General features: G+C 40.2%; 1 protein-coding gene across 9 annotated transcripts in view; it reads left to right on the forward strand.

Annotated features, from left to right (window-relative positions):
- The first annotated feature begins 1,409 nt into the window (after nt 1-1,409).
- Nucleotides 1,410-21,714, forward strand: part of AKAP13 (A-kinase anchoring protein 13) — a 321,024-nt gene continuing 300,719 nt past the window's right edge. For all 9 annotated transcript variants that reach the window (XR_005357033.1, XM_038532759.1, XM_038532760.1 and 6 more), the window contains exon 1: nt 1,410-1,521. The gene's annotated coding sequence lies outside the window, so the exon portion shown is untranslated. The remainder of the gene's footprint in view (nt 1,522-21,714) is intronic.

Genomic DNA, 21,714 nt, shown 5'->3' on the forward strand with positions numbered 1-21,714 from the left:
CTCTCAGTCCCTGGTGGTAAGCTTGCCTGGATTAGGGTTTCCAAAAAAGAAAGTCATGCACTTCTTTTCTTTCTCTCTTTCTTTCTTTCTTTCTTTCTTTCTTTCTTTCTTTCTTTCTTTCTTTCTTTCTTTCTTTCTTTCTTCTTTCCTTTCTTTCTGCCATATCTTGTGCCAATATTTAAAAAATGAACACAGACAAATACATGTGTAAACTGTGCAAAGTGCACTTAAGTGTAGAGCTGAATGAGTTTTCATGTTTATAACTTTGTTATCCAGCATCTAGATCAAAATACGGAACATTTCCAGCACCCCTCCTCCTTCTCAGCTAATAATCCTTCTACGCCTGGGTAACCACTGTTTTTAGTTCAAACACTATCAATTTGCACGTGCTTGCACTGCATGTAAGATGTCGTTTTTTACTGAATATTTTTCTTTAAATAGATTCTTTTTTTTTATAGCTTTCTATTTAATCTAAGAAATAGCATCAGTGAAATAACAGTCTGATGTGACAGGTATTTTTCTCCTAATGAAACACACTGAAGCACACAGACACAGACACACACACACACACACAACTATCAAAATGAAGTTTCTTCCATTGGTTAATGGACCGTATTTCGTTTCTCAAAAGCCTCCAGGAGGGATTCCCGGAGGAAATCTGCAACTAGCAGATTGTTATGATTTTGTGGTGATGGAGGAGCCAAAAGTTCATGGAATGCACTGTCACCATCCCGATGCCGCCAGCGAGCCATCGCTGCATCCAATGGTCCATCATCCATCGAAAACACTTGTTGCATACCTAACAATGACTCCCAGAGGCACTGACACGCAGAAGACGAAACCCCACGTTCTGGTTGCAAGTGGAAGGAAACAGAAAAGTTAATCATCTGACTATGTGTGTGGTTGGCAACCGCGGCAGCCCCGGTAAGCACCGGCCCCCAGAAGCAAGGCGGTTTCCGGAGACCCGGCGGAGAGGAGAGAGCGGCTGGGCAGCCCCTAGAGCAGCCTCGGCCAGCCGCTCGCTGCCTCGCTCCCTCGCTCCATTGGGGCGCCTTCCCCGCGGCACAGCGGCGGCGCTCACCCTCCGCCTTCCCTAGCAACCTGAACGCACCGCCCACCTGCCTTCCTATTGGCCTCCGGAGCTTGATGGGCAGCTCCGCAGCGCAATCCCACGTCGCAGCCCCCGGCTCCGCGCTTACTCATGGGAGGGCTCGTAGGCGTTGCCGCCCCCCGGGTGCCCCGCCCCTGCCCGAGCCGCCTGTGGCGCCTGCGCGGACGAGCCGGAGCTGTGTGCGGGGCCAGCGCGGAGCCGGAGCAGCCGCCGCGAAGCTCCCGGGCTCCGCCGAGACCGCCGTGCCCGCTCGCTCGCCGCCTCGCCCCCGCCGCCTCAGCCCCAAGCCGCCGCCGCCGCCGCCGCCGCCGCCGCCGCCGCCGGGCGAGCGGCCGCCTATTGTCCTTCCCGGCGGCGAAGGTGCGGAGCTGCTCCGGCTGGGCCCGCGGGGGAGCCCCGGGCGCCGCACGGTGAGAGCGCAACTTAGTTGGCGGAGTTGGGGGAAGTTTTGGGATTTGGGGAGGGGTCGCGGGCGAGGCGCGCGGGCCCCTCCCCCTGCGGCTGCTCGGGGGCCGGGGCCCGGGCGGGGGCCGGGGCGGGGGCCGGGGCGGGGGCGGGGCCGCGGGCGGGCGGGGTGGAGGGCGGTGCGGGGCGCCCCGCGGGCCCCCGCCTCCCCCTCGCGTCGCCCCCTCGCCGCTCATTGTCTGCTCCGGGCCCGCGGCGCGCCTGCCCGCTCCCCCAGCCGGCGCCGGTCCCTCAGCCCGGGAGCCGCGGCCCCTCAGGCTCCCTCCGGACGCCGGGCTCGGCGAACAAGTGCGGCGGGCGCGAGGGAGCGGCTCCCCGGGCCGGCGCGGACGGGCAGCACGCAGGGCCGCGCCCGCCTGTGGGGGGCGCCCTCCGCGGCCGCTCCCGGGCCGCGCGGGTCGGGGCCGGGGCCGGGGCCGGGGCCGGGGCCGGGGCCGGGGCCGGGGCCGGGGCGGGACTGCGCCGCGGCTCAGCGCTCCGCCGAGTTCAAGTGCGGCCATACTTGGAGACCAAACAAAACAGTTTTGGGGGGGCGGGGGGCCGGGGGGGGGCTTGCTATTTTTTTTTTTTCCAAAAACCACTATGAGAAGAGCTTTTTTTTTTCTTTTTTAATTATTATTATTTTTTTATGTGGGGAAAACCCTCAGGTTTTCTTCACCAAAACAGGTTTTTTGGTTTTTTTTTTTTGTTTGTTTGGTTTTGTTTTTGGAAATACGTAGTTTTTAACAGCAAAATGATTTCGTCACATTTAAGTTTTTTATTTTTATTTATTTTTTATTTTTTTATTTTTTTTATTTTTTATTTTTTTATTTTTTTTATTTTATTTATTTTATTTTTTTTACATTTAAGTTTTTTAAATGTTAACTGTGTACTGAGGAATTCACAATGAAAGTTGGATTGAGCAATATTTTGGTGTTCCATCCCAGCTTTTACACTCCTGGGTGAAGTTATTTTGGGAGTTTATCGCCTCGGGCATATACACAACTGGAGGAAAAAGCAGTGTGCCTTTTTATCTTATTCCAGTGCATTTCCACTCCTCCTCCCCCCACCCCCCCCACCCCCGCTTTGTTTTCTGAAGAACCACCTCATTCTTTTTTTCTAAACCTTTGGATTGCCCAGATGAGAACAAATGCTGCATGTAGTTTTTGAAAGACTTTTTTTTTTTTTTGGCAAGTTTCTAAAGGAGTTATGATCAGCTGAGATAAATCACTGTCCTAGTTCTCGTATTCCTTGGGTCTCTTGGTTTGGTTTGAAAAACCAACTTTCTTCACCTGATGAGGCTGAAGGATAGTGTCTGTATGGCATAGCACTGTACTTCTGAGCTACAACAACAAGGTCGCTTTTAGGAGTCACGGTTCTTGCTCTTAGAAGCTTGCCTTCCTGGTTGTGCAGTCGCGTGTGCCTCCTTGGGGTGGTCGCGTGGATGGAAGGGGCTGTCAGGGAGGGACATCACGTAAGCAAATGTTGCTTGCAACAGAATGTGACAAATAGGCCAGTGGCTTTTCTCCTCTGAGCTGTGATGCCATGTTATACATACTTTTGTTTCAGGATTTCTCACAAGCTTCATTTGTTTGCCTAATAGTGTATACGTTAGTATAAATGGACTCCTCCTCTAGACTGTTATCTCCTTGAGGGCTGTTGATGGGCTTTATTTCCTACTTAGCTTTGTCCCTTCTGCCGAGAAGGACTCTTAACGCAGTGCAGGTGTTCAGCGTATGTCTGAATTGGATGAAGTGCTTTGTACTTCATCCAAGCTAGTGATAGTGTGCATAGAACCACGGATTCTGGCAACTTACCCAAAATTGACAGTTCACTTGCAGATCTGTGATGAAATTTATTTTAAAAGGATTTCTAACCCCCCCTCCCTTTTTTTTTTTAGGGAGATTTTATTTGATGAGAGCGAGAGTGAGCACAAGCAGGGGGAGCAGGAGAGGGAGAATCCCGTTCCCTGCTGAGCAGGGAGCCTGATGTGGGGCTGGATCCCAGGACCCTAGGATCATGACCTGAGCCGAAGGCAGACATTTAACCGACTGAGCCACCCAGATGCTTGAAAAGAAGTGAAGTTTAAATAGTGCACTATGGATTTTCAAAAGTGTGGTTCTTGTTTTAGAAGTTTTCTCCCTTTTCTGATGAAATGATTAAGATTGCTGGACAAATCATTTCACATCTCTGCCTATTCTCTTGTGAAATTGGGGAGGTAGTACAGTTTTGAAGAATATATATTTTTTAAGGTAGCTAGGTACATTTGAGTTCAGCTCCCCATACTTCGACTAGTTGTGAGCCTTCAGTGGGTTACTTAAGTCCTCAGAGCTTCTGTGCCCTACCATACAGTGCAGTAATATATTTTGCAGTGTTCTGTGGAACATAGCTGAAATTATGTGAAGTACTTAATGGTGTGCCAGACATTAAGTAGATGCCTCTTACCTGGTAGCTGTAATGATAATAATTTTGATAACTTTAAATGTGATTTGAAGCAGTTTTAAAAGTCTGATGCTTCTGAGTTTAGTGATTTAGCTATTTCTTTCATAAACAAGAAATCCTGAGAATTGTCTTTAGTTGAATGTTTTTTTTTTAAGGAGTTAGTTGAACTGAATGTTCATAGAAACTGTTATCTTCCCATTAACCTTAACGGGTCTTTGGGATTTGCAGAATGGCTTGGGAGAATATGGCTGTGCATTTATAGTGTTTAAGAAATGGTGACAGATGGGTTGTTTTCAACACTTGTAGGATATCCGAGTTAGTCAGTTCTAGCTTTTCTACCTTATTTTACCATAGTCTTGAAAAATAATAGGGATTATGACTACATTTCTCAAACTCAGTGTAAGATGGGATGGACTGGGAGTTAATACAGTGTTAGCATAATTCTGCAACATTAGCAAATCGCTTACTTCCCTTCAAGATAACACCTTTGAAGGTGTCACCATTTGCGGAAGGAAGCATTGATTTAAATCCATTGTACCAGCTCCGTGTACACTATTCATAGTACCAAATGGAGTAGATATATTCTAGAACCTGTAATCAGGACATTTCTATATATTGAATCTCATCTTCCCATTAGTTTTCTTATAAAATAAGGGTAAAACATTAGACATGTAGGGTTATAGTAAACCTTCAAAAATTTTATCTGATCAGACTCACAGATTGAAGAAAAAACATCTCTGACAAAGCTAGATGAATAAACTTGGACTTTTTGACAATCTTTTCTTTTGAAGTTAATATTCAAATGCACTTGAATAGACTTCGTTATTAGTGATGGGGACAGGGGTGCATTTGGAAGCAGTGCTCCTGAGTCACCATCAGCCTGTCTTACCACTGTAAATGGGGAAAGTGGGGGAAGATGTTAGTGGAAGGAAGTTTGTTTCCTTCATACTTCCTCCTATTTATGGTCTTGAAGGCCACCTGTGGGTTGTTTGGGACCTAATAAATAGAAGATGAATAAATAACCCATTTTGTCAGTCCTTGCTGGGGGATGGACTACTACTACTGAGATACTGTGATTGTATGAATATTTGTGTGGAACAATAGTATGCTTTCCTTTTTTTACCTCTTCAGAGCTGTGTTCAGAGCCTGGCAAAGGTGGATATGAGTGTGTTCCTGTGATGCAGGTATTGGGGTGGGGAAAAGGAAGAAGTGTGGGGAATTCACCATTTATGTCACTCTGTAGACTGTTTGGAACTATGCTTTTGAATTTTCACTTCTGATAATATCATAAGCCCATATTTGGCCATAGCCTCTACCATCCAAAATGGCCAGTTAGTTATTCCTGAATGGTTAGGAATTAAGTAGGCATGTCACAGTGTAATTGGTTTGTCTTTTAGACAACTAAAGATGTCAAGTTAGGGAAAAGCATATAGTTATGTAAAGAATTTCATGGAACCCAAGTTGATTCTCTAATGGTGATCTCTACTAAAAACAAAGGGGGGGGCATGATACGGAGCCACATGTCTGATTTCACATCCAAACTTTGCTGTTTATTGGCTTGTGTCCTTGAGCAGCTGCTTCATCTGTCTCAGACAGAAGATCTTTACTTGTAAAATAAAAACAAATTTAATATTAATCATCTATCACATGACTGTCGTGAGAAATGCATGAGATAAAATACAAATGCTATGTCATTTTGTAACTTTATTAGTTGGCTGCTGGTTTGGATAAAATTAAAATCCTAGGTGAAAAGAGGAAAACATCCAACTATATTGGTTTTCCTTTTTTTTTTTTTTTAATAAAAGATAATTAAAATATACTATATTACCATTCTCCTTGCTTGGGAAAATTGATATGTTTTACTTTGGCTTTTCTCAGTTTTCCTTCTATAACATTTGTCATGGAATATTTTTCTAGACTCTAAAGAAATTTCAGTTCACGATGCTTGCTGTTAGACCTGAGTTACTGTGAAATCACAGGAACTGACTTCGGATGCCAATTCTTGAAGTCAAGTTCAACCACAATAAACAGCGAACAAAGAATGTCAGAATATTTCAAGAGTACAAAAGGAGCTAGTGTAGTTGTCTGATGTTTACTGATTCATTTTCTAAAATCATTTTTTTGATTGGTTATCTCAGATCAGGGGACTGTGCCTCATGTGTGCCAGATGTTATACTCTGTGTTTTACCTACATTTCTTATTTAATTTTGAAAACAAAGCTATGAGGCAGGCATTATTATGCTGTTTTAGTATGGGGAAACAACCCCCAAAGTGATCACACAGCTATTAAACTAAAATTTGAACTCTGATAATTCTGGCTCCAAAGGTTAGGCTTTTCACAATATTGATGCTGTAACCTGGAAAGAGTATATTGTTAAAACAAATCAAGTTTATTGAAATACTATTTATATAGGAAAATGTACCTGGTTTTAGTATATGGAGTTTGACAAATTTTGTCAATGTGTCCATGCAGATCACAGCACAAAATATGGAGCATTTCCATCATCCTGGAAAAGTTTCATTGCAACCCTGGCCAGTACTCCCCTTGACCCTCACCCCGTGCCTGCCTCACCATAGGCAACCTTAGTTAGTCTCTCTGCCCTCTGTCATTGTTTTGTCTACATTAGAGGTCCTCAAACTACAGCCCTCAGGCCAAATCTGGCCTACTGCCTGTTTTTTTTTTTTTTTAATATTTTATTTATTTATTCATGAAAGACCCAGAGAGAGGCAGAGACATAGGCAGAGAGAGAAGCAGGCTCCATGCAGGGAGGCCGATGTGGGACTCGATCCCAGGTCTCCAGGATCACGCCTTGGGCCAAAGGCAGGCACTCAACCGCCGAGCCAACCAGGCATCCCTACTGCCTGTTTTTGTAAATAAAATTTTATTGGGACTTGGCAGTGCTCATTTGTCTGTGGCTGATTTGGTGCTACAGCGGCAGGAGAGTAGTGAATAAGAGACCCTGTGGCCCGCAAAGCCACACATTATGTACTATCTGGCCTTTTACAGAAAATGTTTGCTGATCCTTGTGTTCTACATAACCAAATGCAGTGGTCACAGCTAAGAAAAGGAACAATTTTATTAATATTATTCAGTGCATATTTAGCTTTCCCTATTTATCCTGCAGATATCTTTCTTTAATTGATTTAAAAATTTAACCAGGGCAAAATCAGGGTTTACTCAGTACATTGTTATCTCTTTAGTCTTTATTTTCTCATTATTTAGTGTATAATTTATATTCACTAAAATTCAGTAGCATTCTGTGAGTTTTGACAGACGTAGACATTCACATAACCACTATTTCAATGAAGATATGTATGGAATGGTTCCTTTATCTCCTAAACCAAATTCTTCTGAGCCCCTTTGTAGTCAACCCATTTTCCACTCTCAGACCCTGGACACTATCGATCTGTTTTCTGTCTCCATGTTTTTTTTTTTTTTTTTTTTTTAAAACGTCATGCAAATGGAATCATACAGAATGTGGGCTTTTTTTTTCTTCTCATTTGCTTAGTGACTAATGATGTTAAGCATCCTTTCATGTAATTATTTGCCATTCTTCAAATGGCAATGTGTTCAAATGTGTCTGTTCAAATTTTTACCCACTATAAAGATTAAATTGCTTTATTATTGAATTTTGAGTGTTCTTTTTTTGTGTGTGAAGTTTTATTTTAGAGGGATGGAGAGAGAGCGAGCGGGGCAGAGGGACAGAGGGAGAAAGAGTCTTAAGCAGATTCCCACTGAACATAGAGCCTCACGTGGGGCTTGATCTCATGACCCTGAGATCAGGACCTGAACCAAAACCAAGAGTTGGATGCTTAACTGATTGAGCTACTCAGGTGCCCTGAGAGTTCTATATGTATATTCAAGAATCAGATACATGATTATTGTTTGCAAATACTTTTTCCTAGTCTGTGGCTTATCTTTTTATTCTCTTCTTTTTTTTCCCCTAAAGATTTTATTCATTTATTCATGAGAGACACACAGAGAGAGGTAGAGACAGAGACAGAGGGAGAAGCAGGCTCCATGCAGGGAGCCCGATATGGGACTCGATCCTGGACCCCGAGATCACGCTGAGGTGAAGGCAGACGCTCAACCACTAAGCCACCCAGAGTCCCTCTTTATATTCTCTTAATGTCTTTTGAAGAGCAGTTTTTTGATAATGTTGAAGGTTTTTTTTTTGTTTTCTCCCATGGGTCATGTTTTTGATGTAATATCTGAGAAATCATCACCTAACCTAAACAAAAACACTTTTCCTGTATTTTCTTCCAAAAGTTTTATAGTTTAAAATTTTGCATTTAGGTTTATGATTCACTTTGAGTTAATTTTTCTAAATGGCTCAGGGTATGAATTTATTTTTTTGTTCCAGAAATTACTTTTTTAAAGGATTTTTATTTTTTCAGAGAGCATGCATGTGAGTGGGGAGAGGGTCAGATGGAGAGTCTCAAGCAGACTCCCCACTGAGCATGGGGCCTCATACAGGACTCCATCTCCTGATCCTGAGATCATGACCTGTGCTGAAATCAAGAGTTGGACGCTAATCAGCAGTCACCCAAATGCAACAGTTTTAGAAAATACTTTCTCCATTGTATTACCTTTGTTGAAAGTCAGTTAATCATTCTACCTGTAGGTCTACATTTGGATTCTGGATTCTGTTACATTGATCTGAGTCTTTCATTTCATCTTTATCACACTGTTGATTATAGGTTTATAGTAAGTCTTGAAATCAAAATGTGGTTTCTCTAATTGTGTTACTTTCTCAGAAATATTTTTGAGTATTCTAGTTGCTTTGCCTTTCCAAGTACATTTTAGAATCAGCTTGTTATTCTCAGGTACCTTTTAGAATCAGCTTGTGATTCTCTGTAATCCTGTTGGGATTTTTGATTGGCATTGAATTGAATCTATAAATTGTGAGAATTGACATCTTAATAATAGTGAGCCATGAACATACCAGAACTGTTTTTTGATATTTTCATTAGTGTCTTGCATTTTTCAGTAATTGGACCTTGCATTTTATATATATATATATATATATATATATATATATATATATATATATATGTAATGTTTTCTGATGCTGTTGTGAATGAAGCTTCTACAATTTCAATTTCAATTTCCAGGTGTTCACTGCTGGCATATATTTTAGTTTTAGAAGCCTTTTTTGTAGGTTGTTTGGGATTCTCTACATAGTAGTGACATCAGCAAATACAGGCAGTTTGATTTCTTCCTTTGCAGTTTGCATGTTCTTTATTTCTTGCTTTATTGACCTGGCTAGAACCTCCAGTGTGATGCCGAGTAGGTGTATTAAAAGTGGACATCCTTTATTCATATTAGGGGACAGAAAACTTTTCAGTGTTTCACCATACATATGATGTTACAGGCTTACCCCAGAGAGAATGTGGGTTTGGGTCCAGACTACTGCAGTAGAGTCAGTAGAGTATCACGATAAAGTAAGTCAAATTAATTTTTTGCTGTGTTTATACTGTAGTCTATTAAGTATGGGAAAGTGGTGTTTTTTTTTTTTTTTAAAGCATATACCCTAATTAAAAATACTTTATTGCTAAAAAATGCTATCATCTGAGCTTTCAGTGATTTGTAATCACCAATCACATTTAATTATAACAAATATAATCACAGTGGAAAAGTTTGAAATACTACTGCAGGATGTACCAAAATATGACACAAAGGGACAAAGTGAGCAAATACTGTTGGAAAAGTGGCTCCGAGAGACTTGCTTAATGCAGGGTTGCCACAAACCTTCAATTTTTAAACAATGCAATTATCAGTGAAGTACGATAAAATGAGGTATGCTTGTACTTATAGTTTGTTTTTGCATGTGTCCTTTAAAATCATGTAGAACTTCTTTCCTGTTTCTAGTTTGTGGAGAGTTTATTATGAATGGATGTTCTATGTTGCCAAAAGCTTTCTTTCTCCCCATCTTCTGGGACAATCATGTGTTTTTTCTTCTTTACTCTGTTGATGTCTGATTTTGGAACTTTGAACTAGCTTTGTGTTCTTAGGATAATCCTGGGTTGGTCATGATGTTTCTTTCATACCTTGGATTCAGTTTGCTAGTGAAATTTTTTATTTGTTTCATTTGTCTCCTATTTATGTTAAAATTCTTGATTATATATAATACGCGTAATAGGATTTCTGTTAATCCCATTATGCCTATTTTTATGAACTGATTTTTCTTCTGTTATGGGCCAAGTGTTCTTTGCATGTTTAGTAATTGCTTCTTGGATTCCAGAAATGTGAATTTTAAGTTACTGATTGCCAGATTTTGCTCTTTTAAAGCAGTTTCTCAACCTTGGTCTTACATTTTGGTCCAGGTACTTCTCTGTTTGGGGCCTGTTCTGTGCTTTGTAGAGTGTGTAGCATCATTCCTTACCCATTATATGCCAATTGTGACAACCAGAATTGTCTCTGGACACGCTGTAAGTCCACTGGCAGGAGGAGAAATCATTTCTAATATGAGAGGCACTGCTTTAAAGAAGATTGGATTTTATGTTTGCAGGTTAAGTTGTTTGCATGATACTTCTGAGGCTTATTTCCATTACTTAGTCTCAAGTTTCCATTGAAGAATTGGATGTTCTCTTCTCTGATCAGAATATGAATGTCTGCCAGCCTTGTGCCAACTCTGGGATTATTTAGCTTACAGTTTTGGGTCCTTCTTTGCCTGCCCCCATAGATTTTTAAAATATGCATGTATAGCTTATTATTTAACATCATACTCAAGGAGACCTGTCTGTGCTGAGCTTTGGAGTTCTAAGATTCCTCAGCGTTTGCAAGCTTTCAAGTCTTCCTTCTCCACTTGACAAGATTGCCATGCTTTGCTCAGGACTGACCTCGTTGCACCGGCCCTCCAGTGTGCCTCTAGGTAGAGAGGTTGTGGGGCTCATCTTGTCTGTTCTCTTCTGTTAGGGATTGCAGCCCTTTGCCCCTGTTGTCCAGTGTCTAAAAGACATTGCCTTATATTTTGTTTTTCTAGTTACTGGAGGAGGTGTTGGCAGGATAAGGCTGGGTCCAGTTACTCTATCATGATTAGAAACTGAATGAATGTCTCTTTGAAGAGTGTACTTTATTGGTGGTGCTGAAAGTCTTGTTATAGGATTCTTCAAATACTGGGGGGTATAAATATCAGAGAAACATTTTTTTTTTAAGATTTTATTTATTTCTTCATGAATGCCACAGAGAGAGGCAGAGACATAGGCAGAGGGAGAAGCAGGCTCCCTACTGGAAGCCCAATGTGGGACTCGATCCCAGGACCCTGGGATCACGACCTGAGCCAAAGGCAGACGCTCAACCACTGAGCCACCCAGGCGCCCTCAAAGAAACATTTGTTAAATATATGCTGTCTGTAGCTTAGCCCTTATATGGAGGGGAATACAGGAAAGTAGTTATCTTCTACCTGAGGAGGGACATACATAGTGCATATATAAGATTGAATCAAAGATGTGAAATGCTCTAGTGATGAAAGAAAAAAATCACTGTGGTCTGATATTTTCATACAGAAATACATTCTTTTACAGTTTTGTTCTTTAGCGTGTATGTATGGCACTGTCAGTGGAAGAGTACGGGTTCTTTCAGATGCATTTGGCAACTTATTTGCTATGTGACTTTAGGTAACTCAGTTTTCTTTTCTGTAAAATGGGCATATAACCTCCCTTGTAGCATTGTTTGATAATTTATTCAAGACATTTGAGTGCCTTGTGTGTGAAGTCCTATTGCATGTGATGGGAATTCAGTGACAATTAAGAGGCAGTTGCTGCCATCAAGGAGCTGACACTCTAGTGAGGGGAAAAGAAGATAAATGATGGGACACCTGGGTGACTGAGTCGGTTAAGCTTCTTCCTTTGGCTCAGGTCATGATCCTAGGGTTCTGGGATCAAGTCCCACGTTGGGCTCCCTGCTCAGTGGGGAGCCTGCTACTCCTCTCCCAACTGCTCGTGCTCTCTCTCACTATCTCTGTTTCTGTCTCTCAAATAAACTCTTAAAAAAATATAAACCAGTGAACAGTTTTGGTGAAGTGATAATTTTAGGAATGATATGACGAGTATTAGAAATTGAGTGTCAAACAGGACCTCTTGGAGATGAGATTTGAGCAGAGACCTGAAGAAAGTGGAGGGAACAAACCACCTGAATCTCCCTGGATGTTCCAGGCAGAAGGAACATCCAGACGAAGAGCTTGAGGTAGGAGTATGAACCGGCGGAAGGTTGGTTTGGCTAGAATGGGGCTAGGAGGGGAAAATACAGGAGATAATGTGTAGGAGGCAGAGGCCACATTACACAGGCTTTTAAGAATGGTGGGAAACATCTGAAAGGAATGACAAGAGCTGATTTCGGTTTTAAAAGTTTGTGCACTTAGGAACAGGAGTAGAAACAGGGCCACTGAGAGTTTCACAGTAGTTCATTCTGGAGAAAGAAAATGGTAGCATGGATTAAGGTGGTAGTAGTGAAAGCAGTGAGAAGTGGTTGGAATCATGATACATTTTGAAGAGAGAATTGATAGGATTATTTAGCGATTGAAAAAAGGTTTTGAAAGGGAAGAAAGCAATCCAGAATGATTCCAAATATTTTAGTTAACTGGCTGAATGGTGCTGTGGTTTCCTGAGGGTTGGGAAAGATGTGAGTTTGTTGGGAGGAATAAATTGTTATTTCTCTTTTGGATGTGCTATGTTTGAGATCTGTGAGATTTTAAGTGAAGATGTATAAACTCCTGGCACATGGCAGGGTCACATGACATGGTCTGTAATAATAATAATGACAGTGGCAAACAACAACAACGAGGTATGTCTAAGGGGCTACCTATAAGTGAGGGAAGTAGTAGTGACCTAAACAATACCTGGCCTATTAAATCCAGGTCAGTTGGGACTGTAAACATGCTGAAAACTCTTCTAACCCAAGCATGAGAAAAATATTAGTGAAATCTGTTGTACATTTCCAATCTCTAAGGATATCTGATTTTTTAATGTGATGCAGGGGTGTTGTGTGTATTTCGCATATGCTAGAGAGTCTGGAAGGAGGCTATTGCAAATTGTTTAGTTGTGTTCAAGGAGTGAGATGATAGGGTCTTTTTTTTATCTTCTAAATGTTTTCCATTGTATACATTTTTCTTTAGTCTTAATATATTTTTTAAGTAAATGGTACCCCCAACATGGTGCTCGAATGCACAACCATGAGGTCAAGAGTCACATGCTCCACCAACTGAGCCAGCCAGGTGCCCCTAGTCTTATTTTTAATAAAGGGAGTTAGTGTTTTTGGAGAGTCCTGCTCAGTTGGTGAGCTTCTGGGCTGATGAATTTCATTTGTCTGTGGGGACTTCTTCCCAAAGCTGGGTCTTTGACTATGGTCTGTTGTCTTGAAAACTTTCAGCCCTTCATCACAGGGGGACATCAGGTAAGAGAGTAGGGGTGGTTTTGATACAGGTCAATAACAGCTCCTGGGAAAATTATTAGCACATGTTCTCCCCACCTTGCTAGATTGTGGCCCTATTTTGTTCAAAGGGGACATTATTCAGCACTTGAAATTTGTTGGGCAGATCAGTTGAGATAAATTGAACTGAACATGATTTTATATATATATATATATATATATATATACACACACACATACACACATATGTATATGTATATATGTATTTTATTTTTTATTATTTATTTTTTGTATATATATATTTTAAATCTGAATTATATTGTCAGCATTAACTTAGTTTTTTAGGAGTATTCCTTTTCTCAGGTGACAACTGCTAAAAGGAGTAGATATGTCAGATTTTTTTTTTTTTTTGCAAGTTTGACGTTTTCTGTAATTCCTGAATCACTTCTAAAAACCCTCAGTGTCATGTAAATGGTATCTGTAAATAAATCCACCTACTTGGTCTTGGCAGTTGAGTTCTGCCGTCTAAAGTAGGTGTGTTTCTGGGGTGGGAGAAGGTCAGCCCATTGCAGCATTGCATGGAAATAATGTTACCTTTTACAAGCTGGAAGAAAATTTTTTTTTTTTTTTTTTTTTTTTTTTTTTTTTTTTTTTTGCCCTTTGCGTACTTTGTGCATGGATGGCATGGCTGGGCTCAGAATACAAAGGATCTATGGATGCGACCTTGCAGTTTGGGAATTATTTAGGAAAAAAAAATGTGGCAAGAAGAGTTGAGAACTAGAGTTCTAATTGTTCATTTGGTCACATGAGGCCTTTGGGGCCTGGCCGAGGTGCTTTCTCTGTTGGAGGATTAAGGATCTATATGGGTCAGTGGACAGGAATGACCGAAGCTGTTGCCTCGCCCTCCTGCTAAAATGGTGCTGTATGTATGCCTGGAGCAGGGGATAGTGTGTTTTTAAGAGACTTTTGCAGTCTAGTAGATCTTTTGAGGCAGGCCTAGTTCCTAAGAGGTGTTTTCTAAAAAAAATGAAGTCATTAAAAGAAAGAAGAAACGTTTATTAGGTGTGCCTACCTATATATTGTGCGTTCCTTTATATTCTTCTAATTCCTTAAAATAACGCTATAAGATAGGTATCCTCCCTTTCCTCCTGAACCTTTTTTTGATGAGAAAATGGGGGTTCAGAGATTTTACCTTTTGCCCTTTTCAGGTTAGTGAACTATAATTTTCATCCAGGACTTTGTGACTATAAACATACTGTAGTTTTATCATATATAGTGTAAATCTTTTTTTTTTTTTAACTTTGATATAGTTATATCCAGAATTGCCAGCTTAAAATTCCAGCTTGTTCATGTTGGAAGTACAAAATCATTGTGGTCTGCTCTTAGAGTTTTCCTAGAATTCTTAAAAACATGCTAGGCTTCCCTGTTTGTGCCTTGAAAGTAGCAGAAACTTACCAGTAAAATTGTATTTTTACTTCACATGCAGGAGTTTTGTGGATCAACATTAATAATTAACATTTACACACTCTTTCAGGTCTTCAGAGTGTTTTGCAAACAGTTAATTAGTTCATGTTTAATCTATATTGGAAGTTGAAAAACCAGTTTTTTAGGTTCATTTTAGCAGTACAGAAGTGTTCATGGTGGATGATAAGTAGTCTTTAGTGAGAAAAATGCAGGTATGCACCATGCAATCTGTGAGACCTCTTTCCTCAATCCCCTTGCTCTGTGCCCAGATCTGCTTTCTTAAGCATGTTTTTGGGGTGTACATCTTCTGCTTAATGCAAAGGAATGGTCATGTGAACTGAAAGAAAGACAGGGTTCAGGATGGTCAGGGAAAGACCTGGGTGATTCAGTGACCTGTGTTTTAAGTTTCTTTTCTGTAGTTCCTTCAGTATGAATTGTTCTTACCTAATTCCTGTGGGGGTTTTGAGGGATGGGAAGGGATTGGCACAGAGACTGGCAGATGAACAGAGTCATTATACGTGCTAATTTCTGGGAAAAATTCATTTCTTTTTTACTTCTGGCTTAGGAGATAATAACCCTGTAACTGAATACTTTGCTGGTTTCCTCACTACCACTTGTCACTTGATTCCATCTCCTCTCCCCCTCCACCAGTAAAATGGCTTTTACTTGGCAATGTTATGTAGTGGGGAAAAAAACTTGGAAGGAGACTAGACCCAGTTCAGCTGTGTTTCTGTCCCAAAACTAGCTGTGCAACCTTGAGCAAATTACTGCTTTCTTCTCCCCCTGAGTTCTTTGAGATGTGTTAACCTTTCGTTGAGTGCTAGAAGGGTGGCAAGGAAAGGAGGATAGGAAACTTACGCTCTTGGATAGGAAGCAGGACAGAGGATATTTTAACATGAGTGAGGATTCTTCAAAGTTGCAGTGACTTCTTCCTTCCTACTTTGGTTAGAATAATTAAATTATTCTCTTGCTATTGTTGCCAGCCACATAACTGCACTTTAAAATATCTTTCTTTTTCTAATCCAGAGCAATAAATAGAACCACTTGATAAATATTGTGTCTGGGTGATTTCCTAAAACAGGACGTGCGAGTTCCATTTCATCATTGCTTATAGCCTGGTCATTCAGAGGGACCTCTTCATGAATCTTTGTCTAAATGACCTTCCCAGGGAAGTTTTAGTATGTCATGGCAGAAAGGAGAAGAATTCTGAGAGCTTGGATGTGTATTTGATTAAATTTTTTATCATTAGTAGGAATTTGTTCTTTGAATTGGGGCCGGATAGGAATGGCCCAGAGTTTTTCCCTCTGCCAAGTAGTGTTGTTTTCAGGCCTTTCTCTTTTTTATTCTTTCCCTGTCCTTCACTTCTGGAAAATCTGAAAACCTAAAGGTACAGTAAGTTGGGTTTTGAACCTTCTTGTAACATTAAATACACCCAGGTTTAAACTTGAACCTTTTCCACTATTTCTGAGAACTTGGAAGGAACGTTGTACAGCTGGACCCTGAATAATGCTAGATGTGAACTTTTAGTAATTGGGATTGACTTAAATATTTAAAGCCACTTTTATTTTGAAGGATGGCTACAGGTACCTTTTTTTTTTTTTAACATTTTTGGATAAAGAGACCTTTGGTCTTTTGGCTAAGACAAATTATGTATATAAATTAGGAAAGATGAAAGTTTTCTTCTGGAAACATCTAGTTGGTTAGAGCAGTATTGTAAATGACAGAAATAAATGTTTTTTTTTTTTCTTTCTAAAAGATTGTGCCAGCAACCAGGATGAATGAATGCTTTTCTTGTTTACATTAAGTATCTTGGATTGCACCTCTTTAATCTTCTTTCCTTCTTTCCTTCATTAGAGAGAGGGGGAGGGGCACAGGGAGAGGGAGTGAGAAAGAATCCCAAGCAGGCTCCTAGCATGGAGCCTGACACAGTGGCTCAATTTCACGACCCTGAGATCATGACCTTAGCTGAAATCAAGAGTCAAATGCTTACTCCACTGAACCACCCAGGTGTCCCACCTCTTTAACTTTTCCATTATGTCTTTGCCCACTGTATGTTTCTCCTTTCTGGTTAATTCAGTAGGACTCATTTGTTACACTGCAAACTGACTCCCTGCAGATAAGGTGATAACTGACACCTGTATTTCCTCTAGATTATAAGCCCCTGGAGGGTAGATTTTATCTGCTTTGTTCATCGCTGTATCCCTAGCACCTAGCATTGTGCACTGCACATAGAAGTTAGTTGCTATGCAGGCAGTATTTGGATTGTTGATGGATGGATGAACTTGTGACAGAACTGTACATATTTTCTTATAATATTTTTATTTTTTAAAAAGATTTTATTTATTTATTCATGAGAGACACAGAGAGAGAGGCAGAGACACAGGCAGAGGGAGAAGCAGGCTCCATGCAGGGAGCACGATGTGTGGGACTCAGTCCCGGGTCTCCAGGATCACGCCCTGGGCCAAAGGCAGGCACTAAACCGCTGAGCCACCCGGGCTGCCTAGAACTGTACATAATAATGATATATGCAAATTATTGAACTATTAATAAAATCTACCCTGTTGAGAATAAACAGATTGTAGTTTTCTCTTCTTGGAATTGTTTGTAGTTTGATTCTGGTGAGTTAAATCATCCTTTTTGGGGAAGAGAAGCGCCATGTTGAATAGAAGACTGGCTAGTGTTGACCAAGGCTGGTGGTAAAATCTGTACAGCTCTTTCTTGGTTTTTGTGCTTGGTCAGTGTAGGTCACTTTATGTTTTAAACTGTCTAGCTGTTGCTTTACCTTTTAAACTGTTCAGCAGCTCAACACTGACATGAGACTAGGTGTGCCTTGTCTGCCTAATTTTTAAGAAATGTTATACAGTAATTTTCAAACATACTCAGAGAAAACCTCAAGTAGACAAGTAGAATTGACCCCTGTGTGCCCATTATGCCAAATTCTAGACATTAGCAAGATTTTGCTGTTCTCTTCATACATCAGTTTTTAAACTGAAGTTTCACTGAGATATAATCCATATAAGGTAAAATTTACCCCTGCTTCACTTGAATATGCTTATTCTAGTAGTCTTGAAAGTCACTACAAAACTATCATTTTCTTAATAGGGATACTTAAATGGTATTTTTACTCCAATATATAATACTGTAAACGATGAGATGTCTCTGCAAATCGTGGCATGGTATGTTTCAGGGATATGGAACTAAAGACTAATTCACAGCAAATGAATGCTGAGTAGCCTTTTTGCCTTTTAACGGAAATCATTGCAGAAATAGGACCGTAAACCTTCTATTAAGCACTTCTGTATGAAATCTGAGGTTTCTGTTAAATTAGACATGGGAAATTAAGCAAAGCTGCACAAATGACTGACCTGGGCAGTTTTTTGAGTTCTTCTCCTTAATGGTAGGCTTTTTCCTCCCCCTTCTCCTCAGATGATTGTTTATCTCTTAATACCAGTATAAGAATGTTGTGAGTTATACGAAATGATTTTTGGTTTCATGTCAGTAGTTTTTTCACTTCCCTTCATAGAACTTAGTAAATTTATTTTCCCTTGATGATCTGTTTTTTTTTTTCTTTAAATGCATTCCCATTTGTTTTGATTTTTGTGAAGAAAATACTTTTTAGGTAACTGAATATCTTTGTGAATCTCGTACTTCCTTAATAATTCATTTGGTCATGTGTATAGAAATCGTCTTGATTTTTCACATGCTTCCTAATTCAGGTCATCTTAAAAGTTCATTTGAAGCTTCAGGAAATACTGATTTACTGGTCTTTCATGGTCGCTATTTGTATATATTATGTTATAAGCTCATGGATTCTAAGGTGCAGTTTTGGTTGCTTTGCCAAAAGTCTTATGGCAGTGTAAAGATTACCCCTTTAATAGTTAGCTCGCTAGCATATGTGCCTGGAAAGAGCATTTTCGTTCCTAGTCTAAGTAAAAATAATGGACTCAAATATGAAAGGAAATTCAGGAAAAAAATTATCTATTTTCTCCTTTCAGCTTTGGTGCCTGTTGAAACCAAAGGGACAAGGTCATTAATATAATATAGCTGTCATTTATTAGGAGCCTCTTTTGAGCTAGGTATCTTAGGGTTTACCAATTCTCAGCTCTGCAAGGTATTTTTATGATTTTACCAGAAGAGGAAATTGATATTTGAGAAGGTTAATTAGTTTTGAGTGTACTTCAACAAGCACTTAATGAGGGCATGCTGTATGTCAGGCACACTGTTAGGTGCCAGGGATCCAGGGATGAATGAAACTTAAGACATGGTTGCTGCCCTTAAAGTGCTCATGGTTTTGTTTCTTGATTATTATGTGATAGCAGCAATTGTAATTGTAATAATTTCCATCACTTATGACTGCTGTGCCAGGCTGAGTACTGTGCGCTCTGTATACCTTTCTTTTTAATCCCCACAGCCCTCCGGGGTGGGTCTGTTTCTACTGGGTTTCATGGAGTCTGAGTGCTCGGGGTCACACAGTTGGTGTGTGGCAGAGTTGGGACTAGAACATGGATCTCTAATTCTAGGGCACAAGTCCTTTATATGTGTGGTCAAGAACATTTCTAGCAAGGCTTGAAATAAGTAATTATGTGAAAGGGACATCATTGTGAGCTGTGATTTTGGCAGAACTTTATACAGCTTTGACTTGGCTGGTAGATTTATTTTTATGATTAACTTTCTACTATATTATTTCTTATCCTAGAAGTCCTCAATTTTCATGACTCATGAAAGACGTTTTTATTTTAGTTTTATTAAGAATGGTAATGTACAGTTCTTCTAGAAATTTGGGAATTACACATAAATAGAACAAAGTATACTTCTGAATAAATGACACTACCGAGAACATTTTTTTGGTACAATTTGGTGTTTTTCTGTCCAGACTTGAAAATCTATAGAGGTTTTGTGTGTGTGTGTGTGTGTCTACATTTACATATATATACCATTTGTGATCATATTCCATACACTCTTGAGTACAAGAAGATTATAAAACATATTACATGACAATACTTTTACATGCTATCAAGTAACCTAACACAGTTATTTTAATGGCCAAATATAGTATTTCATTGTGTGGATTTAGATTTATCCTCAGTTTACTAATTACCCTCAGTTGAATAATTGTCTATCTTCTTCACTTCCTCTTTCCCCTCTTCCCTGCCTCATCCCCACTATTATAAACATTGCTGTGATGAACAGCCATGTTTGTACATTTTTGTATCCTTGTTTATCTCTTTCTTACAGAAGTGGAATTGCTAGGGCAAAGGCTGTATATTTCAACAGCTTTTAATAGATAACGCCAAGTTGTCTACAGAAAGCTTTTATCATTGGTCCAGTATGATTATCTGTTTACCATTCCTCCCTAACTTTTAGAAAGAAAGTTTTTAAAAAAATCCAACATTTAAAAGAAAGTTTTAAATGCCATAATAGAATTACTGGCAAACAATTATAAATAAAAGGGAAGAGTTTGGAATAAGAATTGTAGAGATGATAGGGAGTAAGGTCCCCCTTTATACAGAGCGCTCTATGAGAAATTATTTGTTGCATATCCGATGAGATCAGGCGTGTTCAGGGTGGTATGACGATAGACTATCTGTTGCATATCTGAATGAATATTAGAAGCTTTTAATATTATGGGCAGCCCGGGTGGCTCAGCAGTTTAGCGCTGCCTTCCTCCCAGGGCGTGATTCTGGAGACCTAGGATTGAGTCCCACGTCAGGCTCCCTGCATGGAGTCTGCTTCTTCCTCTGCCTGTGTTTCTCTCTCTCTCTCTCTGTCTCTGTCTCTCTCATGATTTGATAAATAAAATCTTAAAAAAAAAAAGTGAGCCATTTTAAGTGCATTTTAAGTGCTGCTGCTGACAGTTTAAAAAGAAAGCTTTTAATATTAATGTTACATGGGGCACCTGGCTGGCTCAGTCAATAGAGCATGTGACTCTTGATTTTGGGGTTGTGAGTTTGAACCCCACATTGGGTGTATAGGTTACTTAAAAAAAATATAAAATCTTGGAGTGCCTGGGTGGCTCAGTTGGTTACGTCTCTCTCTCTCTCTTTTTTTAGATTTTATTTATTTACTCAGGAGAGACACAAAGAGGTAGAGACATAGGCAGAAGGAGAAGCAGGCTCCCTTAGGGAGCCTGATGCAGGACTTGATCCCACTCTGGGATCATGACTGGAGCCAAATGCAGATGCTCAACCACTGAGCCACCCAGGTGTCCCTAAGCGCTGGACTTTTGGTTTCAGCTCAGGTCATGATCTCGGGGTCCTGAGATCAAGCCCCATGTTAGGCTCCACACTCAACAGGAAATCTGTTTCAGGTTCTCTCCCTCTGTCCCATCTCCTGCTTGCTTACTTGCTTGTTCACTCTCTGTCGCTTGCACTCTTTCTCTCAAATAAGTCTTTAAAAAATAAAATCTTTAAAAAATAAAAATGTTTCGTCTAGTTTACTTATAAAGATGCATAATCTACATGTGCTCCTCAAATCACAGTTAAGTGTTGACATTCTGCTTTAAATAACCCAGAAAATAAGCAAATTAAACATGGACTGTGCTTTTGACTTATTAATATAACCATTTTTCTTTGAGACAAAGATGAGTTAAATGATCCCAGCTATGGTAGCATTGATTTTTTTTTTTTTTTTTTTTTAAGCAGATAACGTTTGCCAAGATTTTCTGTGCTATGGGTAGGAAGAGTGTTGCCTGACAAGTTAAAGTCAGATTGATGCATAAGTTCATCTCCTGGCACTATTAATGCTTCTCTTGGGCATTCTTAGGTGTATTATCTTGCTGTTCTTTAGCCTATTCCCCATTGCAGAGAAGGAGCTGGTTAATTTAGTAGATAAATCATATCACTAGAAGTAAAAGAGGGTTCCATAATAGTATTATCCTGGGACA

Source organism: Canis lupus, chromosome 3, assembly GCF_011100685.1.
Source record: "Canis lupus familiaris isolate Mischka breed German Shepherd chromosome 3, alternate assembly UU_Cfam_GSD_1.0, whole genome shotgun sequence".
Taxonomy (NCBI): domain Eukaryota; kingdom Metazoa; phylum Chordata; class Mammalia; order Carnivora; family Canidae; genus Canis; species Canis lupus.